Source organism: Conger conger, chromosome 19, assembly GCF_963514075.1.
Source record: "Conger conger chromosome 19, fConCon1.1, whole genome shotgun sequence".
NCBI lineage: Eukaryota > Metazoa > Chordata > Actinopteri > Anguilliformes > Congridae > Conger > Conger conger.
Genome location: NC_083778.1, coordinates 2,507,901 through 2,521,296, shown reverse-complemented (window position 1 = coordinate 2,521,296; position 13,396 = coordinate 2,507,901). Strand labels below are relative to the sequence as shown.

The following is a 13,396-nucleotide window of genomic DNA, read 5'->3' as shown; positions in this document are numbered from 1 at the left end:
CCGCGGCTTGCGCTAAAAATACCCACGTGCAATCCCGCCGGAGCCTCCCGGGCCTGAATAAGAGCCGTTGCTCCACGACCGGGACACGACAAAGTCCTCTATACCCCACTGCCAGAACCGTCTATACCCCACTGACAGCACCGTCTATACCCCACTGACAGCCTACATGTCTATACCCCACTGACAGCACCGTCTATACCCCACTGACAGCCTACATGTCTATACCCCACTGACAGCACGTCTATACCCCACTCACAGCACCGTCTATACCCCACTCACAGCACCGTCTATACCCCACTGACAGCCTACGTGTCTATACCCCACTGACAACACCGTCTATACCCCACTGACAGCACCGTCTATACCCCACTCACAGCACCGTCTATACCCCACTCACAGCACCGTCTATACCCCACTGACAGCCTACATGTCTATACCCCACTGACAGCACCGTCTATACCCCACTGACAGCCTACATGTCTATACCCCACTGACAGCCTACATGTCTATACCCACTGACAGCCTACATGTCTATACCCACTGGCAGCACCGTCTATACCCCACTGACAGCCTACATGTCTATACCCCACTGACAGCACGGTCTATACCCCACTGACAGCACGGTCTATACCCCACTGCGGTCTATACCCCACTGACAGCACGGTCTATACCCACTGACAGCACCGTCTATACCCCACTCACAGCACGTCTATACCCCACTCACAGCACCGTCTATACCCCACTAACAGCCTACAGTCTATACCCCACTCACAGCACCGTCTATACCCCACTGACAGCCTACATGTCTATACCCCACTGACAGCACCGTCTATACCCCACTGACAGCTACATGTCTATACCCACTGACAGCCTACATGTCTATACCCCACTGACAGCACCGTCTATACCCCACTGACAGCCTACATGTCTATACGCCACTGACAGCACCGTCTACACCCCACTGACAGCCTACATGTCTATACCCCACTGACAGCATACATGTCTATACCCACTGACAGCCTACATGTCTATACCCCACTGACAGCACCGTCTATACCCCACTGACAGCCTACATGTCTATACCCACTGACAGCCTACATGTCTATACCCCACTGACAGCCTACATGTCTATACCCCACTGACAGCCTACATGTCTATACCCCACTGACAGCCTACATGTCTATACCCCACTGACAGCCTACATGTCTATACCCCACTGACAGCCTACATGTCTATACCCTACCCCCTACAGCCATCTACAGCCTACCATCTACACCCCCTACACCCTGCTCCCTACACCCCCTACACCATCTACCCCCCACTCACAGCTACACCTCTATACCCCACTCACAGACTACTCTCCACCTCTCTACACCATATAAACTCCACACCCTCTGAGCCTCTACACTACCAGCTTCTACATCTCTACTTACACGCACAGACACACACTTGCACACGTTGACAAGCATGCTCCCTTGCACACATTCACACACACACACACATTCACACACACACACACACACACACACACACACACGCATTCACACACACACACACACACACACACATTCACACACACACACACACACACACATTCACACACACGTGCACACTCTCTCCAGTTCCCCCTCCGTATGGGGATTGTCAATCAGCACTAATGAGAGAGAGAGGGACAGACAATGAGAAAAGTGAAAAAAGAAATGTGTTGAAGAGGAAAAACCTTCCCAGGGATCTTCTGTCGTTTCCCATGTAGTACATAGTCTCTCTCTCTCTCTCTCTCTCTCTCTCTCTCTCTCTCTTTCTCTCTCTCTCTCTCTCTCTCTCACTCTCTCTATCTCTCTCTCAAGTCAATTCAATAATGCTTTTTTGGCATGACTGCATATAACAATATTGCCAAAGCAATTCACAATTAAACAATTAGCAATAACACATAAGACACTATTAATGCAGTACATTGGGGAAAAAAAGAATAATAATAAGTGAACAAATAAGCAAATAAATAACCAAAGCCAAAGCTATAGACAAGTTGAATTACAAACACAACAGTACAGATGAGGTGGTCTCTCTCTCTCTCTCTCTCTCTCTCTCTCTCTCCCTCTCTCTCTCTCTCTCTCTCTCTCTCTCTCTCTATCTATCTCACTCATTCTGTGTCTCTCTCTGCATCTCTCTCACCCTCTCTCTCTCCTCTCTATTTCTGTGTGTCTCTCTGTCTCTCTCACTCACTCTGTCTCCCTCTCCTTTCTCTCTGTGTCTCCTCTCTCTCTCTCTCTCTCTCTTTCTCTCTCTCTCTCTCTCTCTCTCTCTCTCTCTCTCTCTCTCTCCCTCTCTCTCTCTCTCTCTCTCTCTCTCTGTCTCTCTCTCTCTCTCATCTCCCTCTCTCTCTCTCTCTCTCTCTCTCTCTCTCTCTCTCTCTCTCCCTCTCTCTCTCTCTCTCTCTCTCTCCCTCCCCCCATAGCTGTGCTCGCTCTGGCTGAGTGGCACACAGGAGCAGTCTCGACCAGCGCCTGTGGGAGTGAGGCAGCTCACCGCTCTCTCTCTCAGCGTGTGTGTGTCTCTCTCTCAGCGTGTGTGTGTCTCTCTCTCAGCGTGGAGAAAACTAGGGTCAGCCAGCGGTGCTCAGACCGGGCTCCCCCTCTCTCTCGCTCCCTCTCTCTCTCTCCCTCCCTCCCCATGTGGGTGCGCTCCGTCCCCCTCTCTCTCTCCCCGAGGCAGGAGCCGGGGGCTCTTTAGGAGAGATGTGAGCGAAGGTCCGGAGGATCGCCCCCCTTTTTCCCGTCCCACACGGACGCACGGACGCACCTCCGCCGCGCTGACTCCGGTCACCCGTCTGCCTGCAGGTCCCGGGCTCCGGACTCCACCCGGGGGGTTGACCGCGTCCTCGTCCTCACCTTCATCTTCACCACCTTTGTGTTTCTGATTTGTTTTTGGTGGGGGGGAGCGGTGGACTTGGTGCAGAGACATGGACTACCTCCTCGGGATTGTACTACTGCTCTACGGGGTTGTGACGACCTCTGGACTGGGCTCCCAGGAACCAAAAGCAACGTCCCTAGGCTCAAGTTCTCCTACAAAGGTACGTCTCCCCGCTTATTTATCTCGGCTCTCTTCAGACTCATCTCTCCGTCTGCTGTGCAAAAAAGATGACCTGCTATTTCTGCCCGCTCCCTCTCCTGGCGATTCGTTACGATATTTTCGGGTTTCAGATGTACTTTTACGACCTTGCAGAGCCGTGTCGGCCGTTCTCCGTTAATTAGTTATTCATTATTAACGGTGTTTTATCGTGTGCTGTCGGGTGTAGGCAGTGGTGAATCGATGCCGAGTTGTAGCTTCCCTGGTGTTGGTTTCTCGGTCCTTCTGTGGAGCGCGGGGGAGAGTTTATGCCAGACGGTGGCTTGGCACCTCTGCGGACTGTGAATCCGAAGTGCCGAACGTCTGCGTCTATGAGCCAAACTATTTGCGCGTCTCTTTTATTAAAGTAAACTAGCGCTGTGTAATTCTTAGCTGCCGCAATGAGTGCAGGGCTTTATTCCCGAGCCAAACGCTGGCTCTTTCTGAAGTTAAAGCCATGACAAAGTTTTAAAACACAAGGCCCTTTATAGTGACTACCTTTCCTTTTATTTGTGGACACTGTCAAACTTTCTTTTTGGTTTGTGTAGATGCAGGTGCTGATTGATGTCAGTGGTGTTAAATATCAATAGGTTTTATTTGACTTTTAATGGCAGCGGTTGAAGTTAATTTGTTAGAATGAAATGGCTGAGATTCTTTCCGCGATTGTGAATGTCATTGTTGTTTTTTTTTCTGGCTGTCAGTTCATCCTGATGATGCCGTGTAGCTTTTTCTTAATCCGTTCTGGGTTGTAATCTTTCTGCACTCGTATGCTCGCCGTTTAGTGCCGCCAATTTCTATGCCTGTTACCAGTTTCAGGTTGTGGAGAGTGCCGTTGACGGATAAGCTTTTCCCAGGGAGAGCAGGTGGGGATTAAGTAGCGGGAACGGTAGGGAGAATTGCGGGAATGGCGGTGTTTGCTATGTAGATTAACACCACATGTTTGCTGCTTTTAATGTCGGCGGTAACGCTCCGTAAGGATACGCGGGGTGAAGGAAAACATCCCGCGTCGCGGGTGAGGATCCCGTCGCTGGTCCCTGCTGTCCTGAGTACCACCTGAGTGCTGACTCCAGACACTCCTTTAGCCTCCAAGACCTGTCGCTTCTGCCACTCACATGTGAGCACAACTCAAATGTATGTCACTTCATTTAACTAGGTAAAAGTCTCAACGAGATTTAAAACTCTCTTTTACAAGAGAGACCTGGCATACAACAAATAAACACAAAAGTTACACACAAGTTACAAAACATTCAGCGCAGACCAATCAAGTCCGTTAAAAAGGTCGAGGCACAAAGACAACTTCCAACACTGCTACATTCATAGTCCTGTATGGCTGAAGTGAATTCGCCATACCAAATCAATTCTGTTAGTTTGAAATCTTGAAATAGAAAAAAAAATTCTCCAGTTTGTCTCCTGTTTTTTAATTAAAAAATAAATAAAATGTATATACGAGTATGCAGTATATCTTATCGAGTTCAAAAATAAAGCTCTATTTTACAGAAGCTCCTCCAATATTTTCATAATTCAATTTCCTTTCATTTTCAGCGTATATGCAAAAATTGAATTATCGTGAATGCAAAACAAATTAAATAAATCGAAGCGGAGAATCCGCTGGCTGACGTAGACATCGATCGAAAGTCCAAACACAGCAGTATTGCGTCACCATTTTTGTCCCAAACTCAAACTCAGAATGAAGGGGCTCCACCCAAATCACGGGGGTTTTGGCTTTGATTGAGAAACTTGAGAAAATTTAGTCGGGTTTTAATTGAAAAGGTATCAGGTCGAGAGTACCATCTGGAGTGCCACTTTAAGGGTTAGCCTGGTGTTGTGACACATTTGCTATTTTTATTCACTAAATAAAAAGAGGAGGGGGAATAAGTGGGGGTGTGGGGGGTCCTGACTGAAGAAACAGTGACCTGTGAAAAGGGGGGGGGGGGGGGGGGGGGCTGAATTACAGGAAAGCGTGGCTGCTTTGAGCAGTCAGGACGTGTCGGAGGGGAGCCACAGACAAATGGTCACCTGAGAAAGGCAGTAAATCACTGGGAGCCAATCAGGAGTCCCACAGGTGCCGGGGCCCGGAACCTTCCGGAAGGCTGTTCCTGGGAGCCCCCCTCCCTCTCTGCAAAAAAACACAAAATAAGTCAGTCTTATAATGACCTTATATACTCGATGTTTAGAATGTCACACTCAACCATGGAGTGAACTCGTGTGGAGCATCGTCACTTTCAGCAGCGTGACTGGAGAGACATGTATTAGTCACGTCAGTATTGTGCTGTCGGTATTGAGAAGGAAAGAGAGAGAGAAAAAGAGAAAATAAACACACATTAACAAAAACGGAAAAAAAAATAGACAGTCAATCTTAACAAGTATTTTTGTTTTATATTTCGATTGCTTTTCTTTGATAGACGAGACGAAAAGATAGCTAAGGGGTGAGACAGTTTGGCTCATTTGGAAGATTTGCCAATGGGGTAAAATAAATAACCAAGCTAATAGTTTTTCTCGAGTGGAAAAAGCAAGACTTTATGTCTCATTACGCTTCTTAGGACAGACTTCTTGCAGGTTCTTTCGGTAGCTTAGGGAGACGGGTAGCTGAGGGTATTCTCCTGTGGGCCCGGCCTTGTAATTATCCTGAATGAACGAGCGTCGAGCGCAATTCTCCACAGACAGCCAGTGCAACAGAAGTGATTTTCACACTCCGGCCGGCTCTGGTTTTGTGTGTGTGTGTGTGTGTGTGTGTGTGTGTGGTGTGTGTGTGTGTGTGTGTGTGAGAGTGTGTGTGTGTGTGTCTGTGATGTGTGTGTGTGTGTGTGTGTGTGTGTGTGTGTCTGTCTGTCTTTGTGTGTGTGTGTGTGTCTGTGGTGTGTGTGTGTGAGTGTGTTAAATTAGAGGTGCTGCTCTTTTGTGTGTGTGAGTGTGTGTGTGTGTGTGTGTGTGTGTGTGTGTCTGTGGTGTGTGTGTGTGTGTGTGAGTGTGTGTCTGTGGTGTGTGTGTATGTGTGTGTGTGTGTGTGTCTGTGGTGTGTGTGTGCATGTGTGTGTGTGTGTGTCTGTGTGTGTGTGTGTGTCTGTCTTTGTGTGTGTGTGTGTCTGTGTGTCTGTGTGTGTGTGTGTGTGTGTGTGTGTGTGTGTGTGTGGTGTGTGTGTATGCATGCATGTGTGTGTGTGTGGTGTGTGTGTGTATGCATGCATGTGAGGTGTATGGAGGCAAAATAAGACTTTGATTGCCAAGCAAAAGTAAGCTAGTTGGTGATCAACTAATTTAGCTTTGATCAAAGCTCCATCAGTGGTCTATCATCACTGCACCTTTTGCCACATTTTAGTCGGCTTTTATAGGTGTTCAGTCTGGAGAGCACTGCCCCCCAGAGGTTAAAGCATGCAGGTACACGTCTTCCCATCTGCAGGAAAATTGATCTGTCTGCAAAAATATAGATCACAGCTTTAATGGGCCGATTGACCAACATGATAATTACAATCGGCATAGCTTTGCTATGTCTGTGTGGGTGTGTGAGTGTGTTAAATTAGAGGTGCTGCTTTGTTCCAGAAGAAAGCAGCGTCTGTTGTCGAGGCCGGACCAGTAAAAGAAACTGAGCCGTTGACATTTTGCTGTAAATCTTTCAAAATAGACACCCTGTGCCCCAGCCGCGGCAGGCCCTGTCTGCAGAGTCTGTATGTTCCTGATTGGACAAATTCCAGCTACAAGGCCGGGTTTGGGTAATTACAAGGTGCGCTGCAACCCCCCGAAAATTCTGCTCGCCTTCGTTTTATCGTCTCCTCTCCGGAGCAGTTCTCCAAAAAGCCGCAAACCGCGCTCCTTAAGTACAGTGTTCAGCGCCTCTCTTTAGACAGGGCTCGCCCCGCTTCCCTAAAACGGGATATTCCCGGGATCCTGTTTCCCAGCCTGCTCCGGGGGGAGGGGGGGGGGGGGGGGATGGATGTTCCTCACGTCTGGCCCCTTTCCGATTTTGGGCTCGGGAACCGAGCGAGTGGTCAGAAATGCAATAAATACACGAACATTTATCTTGTCATGAAATACTAGATCCAGTGCCTGCTCAAATAAATGCATCTCTCAGGTCCCACAAAAGCACTATGATAGCGCTGTGAAACCAAGCCCCTCAATTTTGCACTTTAAAAATTGAGCTGTTAATGGATTTTTAAGGGGAAATATGCTCACTTTAATACTTTTCAATTAAGCGCATTTTAAGGACTTCACGTTCCGTAGTGTACTGGGGTCTGTTTGCATTGGGACTGACTGCACAAATAAGTTGATTAAGTTGATTCATCCCCTATCCAGACACAATTTCTTTGTGAATATGTGATTAGAATGTTCTTCACTGAAGAACATTCTTATGCTGATGGGGCGACATGGATCAGGCAGTAAGAGCAGTCGTCTGGCAGTTGGAGGGTTGCCGGTTCGATCCCCCGCCTGGGCTGTGTCAAAGTGTCCCTGAGCAAGACACCTAGCCCCTAAATGCTCCTGACAAGCTGGTTGGTAACTTGCATGGCAGCCAATCGCCGTTGGTGTGTGAGTGTGTGTATGAATGGGTGAATGAGAAGCATCAATTGTACAGCGCTTTGGATAAAGGCGCTATATAAATGCCAACCATTTACCATTTCACAATCAGTTCTGGTTACTGGAAGCATTGGAGTTCTAGAACACTGACTTTTAAATAAAAAAAAAAAAAGCATTCCAAAGCATTCTGCTCTTCAAAGGGTTAAGGGTGGAGAAATGTGTTACATTATGAGCACTGTGACTGAATTTCTTCTCTTCATTTAGATCATTTAAGGGGGATAATGAGAGAGATAAATGTGATGGCTGTTAAATAGGTCTTCCAAGATTGGAGTCAATTCTATTCCAGTTCAATCAAATTCATTGAAATTCAATTCAGAAGACCCATCACATTGAATGAGGATTTTTTTTCCCTTTTAATTTAATGAAATGTCGAATGCTTTCCTGATTTTGAATCGAAACAGAATCATCCCTTTCACAGGTTATTCTTATTATTGGTGTCATTTTCAAAAGAGAAGATATAGGTATAATCTTGCTTTATGGTTCAGTTTCATGTGTAAGACACCCAGTGGGGTGAAGGATGATGGTTTGTTTGTATTTTGTATTGCTGATATTCTGCCAGTGTGATAGGGGCGCGGGGGGCTACGTGCTAACCCTGAGCCTGCTCATCCAGACCTCACAGATGGCTGTTAAAGCGGGCCTGATCCCGTTCAGGCTCAATCACCTCGTTGCTGTAATTAGCCAGGATCCTGGCCCCGCCTCTCTAAGCCGTCTGACTGCTGGAAAACTGGGCTTTTGGGAGGGGCGGAGGATCTGAGCCTGCCTTCGTCCCTGGACCAGCCCTGCCCAGCCCCGCCCCGCTCAAGGGCCAGTCGGATCTTATTGTGGCTGCACTGAGGCTCGAACCACCAACCTTCCAGGTCCCAGTCAAGCAGCTGAGCCACTAGGCTATAGCATCTTAGCCACTATGCTATAGCATCTTAGCTACTATGCTGTAAAGTGGTCACAAAGTAAGTTCAGCATCGTAGCTTGTCTTGTTACAGGTCTACATTCAGCGTTAACCACTGAATCCATCTCGGGGTGTTAACAGTGGAGTAAACCTAGGCTGAAAGGACAGGCTTTTAAAGCACTTAGAGACATATCTAATGGAAATGGTATTCATACACAGGCCTACATCGGGTTTGTGTCCAGGGCTCGGTAAGTTCTTTGCTTTTGGTGCAGAACAAACGGTTAATTCCTAATGAGAAAATGGCACAGGCCCAAGGCAGCATGTAATGTGCGGCAGTGAAGAGCAGATCACGAGCAGCGGCCGATTCTGGCTCCCGTACCCCATAATGCACTTCAGCAGACTATCAGCAGAATGTAGGGTGAGAGAGGTTGGGTTTTTTTTGACCCTCTGTTCCAGCACACGCCTGTCCGCTCCATAATTAAACAAATCTGCACTGTGTGTGAGAGAGAGAGGGAGAGAGAGAGAGAGAGGGAGGGAGAGATGGGCAAGGGAGCCTGAGAGAGAGAGAGAGAGAGGGAGAGACAGGCAAACGGACAGTCAGGTGAGGCCGAGAACTGTTCACGGATTTATGTTTTTCACAGAACAATATAGCACTATCACAAATCACCAGCATATACATTACAACAAAAGGATAAACCAAAAAAACCCTCCAAAATCGTTACTATTATTAACCAATGTCGATTGTGACCGAACGGTCACGCCCTAGAAGGTAATTACATTACATTAATGGCATTTGGCAGACGCTCTTATCCAGAGCGATGTACAGTTGATTAGACTAAGCAGGAGACAATCCTCCCCTGGAGCAATGCAGGGTTGAGGGCCTTGCTCAAGGGCCCAACGGCAGTGTGGATCTTATTGAGGCTATACCGGGGATCGAACCACCGACCGTGCGGGTCCCAGTCATTTACCTTACCCACTACGCTACAGGCCGCCCTAATATTGAAATATTGTACTTCCCTCTAGGGTCTTTCAGCTCACTTACCCCTGGTTATGGGTATGCACTTTGTTGTACGTCGCTCTGGATAAGAGCGTCTGCCAAATGCCAATAATGTAATGTAATGTAATGTAATGTTAGCAACTGCTGTAAAATGCACCGGCCGTCATAAAAAGGAGCACAAGGCCGGTTCTTAGCCTCCTGCGCTAACGCTACAGGACCTGAGCCATGCTGAAATCCTAGCCTCCTGCGCTAACGTTACAGGACCTGAGCCATGCTGAAATCCTAGCCTCCTGCGCTAACGCTACAGGACCTGAGCCATGCTGAAATCCTAGCCTCCTGCGCTAACGCTACAGGACCTGAGCCATGCTGAAATCCGCTCCTGAGGCTAACCACTGATGTTCAGCGGAGACTCTGTGTAATTAGCTGGTCGGCTTCAGCATATTTTTGGGAGGAAGAAAAACTAAATTCTGCTCGGTGACTCAGTGCAGTACAGTAAAAAAGATATCATAAATCCACACAGATTTGTTTGTGACATACAGTATGGGGCAGCCGGTAGCCTAGCGGGTCACGTACATGACCGGGACCCGGCAGGTTGGTGGCTCAAGCCCCAGTGTAGCCACGCATGATAAAATCCACACAGCTGTTGCGCCCTTTGGCAAGTCCCTTAACCCCACTTTGCTCCAGGGGGGATTGTCCCCGGCTTAGTCCAATCAACTGTGGATAAGTGGCTTTTGGATAAAAGCGCCAGCGATTATGGCGAAAAGTCGGCGACCTCCTACGGCTACGGTTCCGTCTGGGCTCGGCCTTAACCACGATGCACTGGGGCATCGCGGGATTATCGCGTCCGCGCTCTCGTTCGCCTGCTCCTTGGCCCCGCCAGCCGGCAGTTACAGACAAAGCGCAGGGAACTGAGCGCGTGCGAACGCCTCCGCTCTGGAGTTCAACCGGAGCGCACAGTCTTTCACCTTTCAGCCAGGGGGCACGGTTAGAGCCTCTCATCCCGCCGTCCAGAACAGAATAGAACAGATCAGTCGGGAGGGCTGTTTCGCGGGAAATTAGGCCGCAGCAACGCACTTTGTAATGATTCTTTTCCAGATTATTTTCCGATTGCCATGCAAGTTATTTTTCCGATTTCTGATATTTGGACTTAAAAATTGTATTTTTCTTTTTTGTTAAATGAGACAAAAAACTGCCGATGAGGTGAGAAAGTTTGACTCATTTCAAGATTTGCCAATGGGGTGAGAACATTTCACTTGTCGAGCAAACAGTAACTTAAAAGAAGCTAGTTTTTTATATTTAAGAGAAATAAAAAGATCTTAAGTCTTATTACGAGACTACAAACGCTTGATCATTTTTTGCAGTGTAAGCAATAAGCTTTTGACATTGTAGGTGCTCTTGGTTTCTGGGCCCACACACATGCATATGGTATGAGAGCACGTATGGCTAACATGTCTAAGCAAGTCAGATATCACTCTACAAATTCTCTACAAACTGCTTCACTCTGTTGGAAGATACAGGCCATTTTTAAGAGACGTGGCTTGTATTCTTAAAACATTGAATTATGAGTGCTGTACTGAGGTCAGTTTGCCCTACCCATATACACTGTTAGCTAAAAGGCTAAACTGACCCTAGATCAGTTATAATACTCTGAGGTGCTTTATGAATACAGGCACTTGTGCTCTTCCCTCTCACGTTCCCCTGATAAAACAAAATGTTTGCGGAGCATTTCGTTTTTTGTCTCTTAAGAAAGCACATTTCAAACAGACATGCTAACCCAGTTTACAGTGCGATGTGGTAGGTTCCAGCGTAAGTTCAGAGCATTCATAACCTGTAGCCTGTAGCGTAGTGGTTCAGGTAAATGACTGTAGTGTAGTGGCTAAGGTACATGACTGTAGTGTAGTGGTTAAGGTACATGACCCTGTAGCGTAGTGGTTAAGGTACATGACTGTAGTGTAGTGGTTAAGGTACATGACCCTGTAGTGTAGTGGTTAAGGTACATGACCCTGTAGTGTAGTGGTTAAGGTACATGACCCTGTAGCGTAGTGGTTAAGGTACATGACCCTGTAGCGTAGTGGTTAAGGTACATGACCCTGTAGCGTAGTGGTTAAGGTAAATGACTGGGAGACGCAAGGTCGGTGGCTCAATCCCCGGTGTAGCCATAATAAGATCCGCACAGCCCTTAGCCCTGCATTGCTCCAGGGGAGGATTGTCGCCTGCTTAGTTTAATCAACTGTACGTCGCTGGATAAGAGCGTTGGCCAAAATGCCATTAATGTAATGTAATAACCAAAAGGCATACATCAAACCAGAATCTCATAATTCATCATTAAATGTGGATTTATCCGATTTTCCACAGCAATTCTTGGAAGACACACACATTCCGGTTTATTTGTTAACCGGACAGCTCAACCGAGTCCTGACAACAGTTGCTTCGTATGAATCAGGAATTGGGCACGGTGTCGGATTGTGCTGCACTGCAAAAAATGGCTCTTAACAAGCATTTTTTGTCTTGTAATAAGACTTGACATTTTCTCTCCCCACTGGCAAATCCTGAAATGGGTCAAACTTTCTCACCTCATTGGCAGTTTTTTGTTCTCATTTAGCAAAAGAAAATAAGATTTTAAGTGAAAATATAAGACTTAGATACTTGCGACACTCATACAGCAGAATGCACTGAATCGGATTCATGGCACAGACAGGTCCAAGCAGCTCTGTGGTGGACAGTCACAAAGTCAACAGTCAGGACCTGGATATAAACCAGACAAAGACTGTTCAGTCTTGGGCTGGCGACCAGGAACAGCAAGCTTACCTTAAATCCCACGCACAGCATTTATTTTTGAGACTTCCTATTGGCCTTCTGGGATTATTCACAGGAGGAGTCCATTTGTAAAACCCCCGAGCTTAAACGCCCTACCCCCCTCACCCCCTCCATACCCCCTGCCTACCCTTTTGTTTTCATCTGTATCTCCTGGCTTCTAAGAGTCCCCTGCTGACAATTAATGGCAGCCGACCGAGTTCTAAGGGGAACCATCGGCAGCTTTTGATCTTTTTTGGGGGGAAACTGAATTTCCCAGAAACAAATGTGTGATGTAATCTACCCTAGGCCACCTACCCGTGCACATTTTTTCAAAAGGAATCCCTTTAGACCTGAATTTGTGAGCAACCCGGCTTTGTACGGTACATATTGGGATCTTAAGGTTTTAACCGGCTTTTTATTTTCCTGGCAGTGCTTTTCTATGCTCCTGTTTGCAGCTCTTATGCTTTTGCAGTCGCTAATCCAGACGGATACTTATCAGAACAAATGAGGTAAAGCAGCTAACCTGAGGGTCCAAAGCTGTTCATTTTCCTTAATTAAGCTTTTCATGTTCTGAGGGATTATTTTCCTCCTAAGTAACATTATGTCAGAAATGGCTGTGCTTAACATGAAGAATAACAATATAACTACACATTCGCATTGTACTATATTCCTAATGATTACATAAAGTCAGTTCCATTTTTTTAAACTGATCAAATGAAAGACTGAGGTGAGAAAATAATAATAATAATAATAAATAGATTATAATAGAAATAAGCTCTTAATAGATTAAAGTGTACACACCTGGCCACTGAAACATGTACAGTAGAATATGAAAACGAAGCCAAACCTGCTTCGCGTTAACTTAACAATTGCAGTTGTCGTCGAAATTAAAACCAGTGCACACCACGCTGGCATTCCTCAGGGGCCAGTCTGAGGACCAATGTCTTTCAGTACAGTCCTCCAGCAATGGCTCTCTTCCCCCAGGCCATGCAGTCAGGGTAGGGAGGGCTGGGTCCACCAACCTCTCCATAACCAAAATCTGACAA

The 13,396-nt window shown here is 47.0% G+C and overlaps 1 protein-coding gene across 1 annotated transcript in view; it reads left to right on the top strand.

The window, feature by feature from the left end:
- Nucleotides 1–2,937: 2,937 nt before the first annotated feature.
- Nucleotides 2,938–13,396, top strand: part of LOC133118962 (semaphorin-3A-like) — a 54,581-nt gene continuing 44,122 nt past the window's right edge. The window contains exon 1 of the mRNA XM_061229310.1: nt 2,938–3,070. The gene's annotated coding sequence lies outside the window, so the exon portion shown is untranslated. The remainder of the gene's footprint in view (nt 3,071–13,396) is intronic.